This window comes from Neltuma alba, unplaced genomic scaffold (genome assembly GCF_004799145.2).
Source record: "Neltuma alba isolate B1F8T4 unplaced genomic scaffold, ASM479914v2 tig00002651_pilon, whole genome shotgun sequence".
Classification (NCBI taxonomy): Eukaryota; Viridiplantae; Streptophyta; class Magnoliopsida; order Fabales; family Fabaceae; genus Neltuma; species Neltuma alba.
Genome location: NW_021632955.1, coordinates 60,412 through 61,461, shown reverse-complemented (window position 1 = coordinate 61,461; position 1,050 = coordinate 60,412). Strand labels below are relative to the sequence as shown.

General features: G+C 37.3%; 1 long non-coding RNA gene across 2 annotated transcripts; it reads right to left on the bottom strand.

Annotated features, from left to right (window-relative positions):
• Nucleotides 1-2: 2 nt before the first annotated feature.
• LOC114734867 (uncharacterized) lies at nucleotides 3-760 on the bottom strand. Of its 2 annotated transcripts, none has more exons than XR_003739215.1 (3): nucleotides 746-760; nucleotides 198-338; nucleotides 3-94 (listed from the first exon to the last, which is right to left on the bottom strand). It is a non-coding gene; the product is annotated as an uncharacterized LOC114734867 (long non-coding RNA). The 2 variants fall into 2 exon arrangements; XR_003739216.1 differs by lacking the exon at nucleotides 746-760 and adding an exon at nucleotides 482-547.
• Nucleotides 761-1,050: the final 290 nt, after the last annotated feature.

Genomic DNA, 1,050 nt, shown 5'->3' with positions numbered 1-1,050 from the left:
AGAGAGATATCTTTCAACCTCATCCCAATTGCCATTGTGCACTTCATCCTCAAAATATTTCATATTAAAGAAAAACCCAGACTCTTGTTCAAGCCTATTATTACAAGAAAGGAGAAAAAAGAAGTGGTAAATGTAGTATTTATAAATAAATATTAAAAATGATCATAAATAACAAACTTAAATGGCATAAGCCCCACTTGTGAACAGTCTCTTTGAACTTTTCCTCTTCCAGAAACTGTAAAATCAAGAACACCAATTCTCTACTGAGAGACGACATCGTAGCCGGCCCAGGTTCGATTAGAAGGAAAGATGCAGGGATGAGCAAAAGCAAACTAGATCTGCAAATCTCACATGAAAAAACAAGTTAGAGAAATCGAGCAGCGTTACAAATCAGATGAAACGATTAACAATTCGAATCCAAAACATGAATGAAATCATTAACTAAACTAGACCCAGCGTAGCATTTAAGAAAGAAAACTACCAGAATTGCAAATTTATCTAAAAATCAGGCAAGCAAGGAAAAGTGCAAAACGAGTTGACTCTGTCGCGGACGATCAAAGAGGACAAGAAAGTAGCTTTATCTATATAGGAATCAGGATGCAAGAGAGGAAAAAGCTTCAAAAAGAGAGAGAAAATAGAAAGAATGGAGAAAACAAAATAAAATCACATGGAAAAGTCTGTCGACTCTAAAGCAACAGATTCGGAAATTAAGAGTGATTCCTGAGGAAGTTCTCACGTCTCTCACCTTCAAAGCCAGAAACACACGCACCAGAACAGAGCAGAGGGGGCGAGCTTTCTATCTCCTGAATTTCTCTCTCCTGAATGGACTATTATACTCGCCTTCTCACTCCTCAGAAAAACTCTCTCTAGAAATATTTACAGGACATTTGAACTTGCAGATGTGTTTTTTATATAGGATACAGCAGATTGGCGAGATGATAAGCCAAGTGACATATCGTTGATAGGTTTGCGTATGTATGATAAGCTATTTGATATCTTTGAGTACTTATATTATACGTGCAGTTATTTGGGGGCCCACGAAGCCGGCTT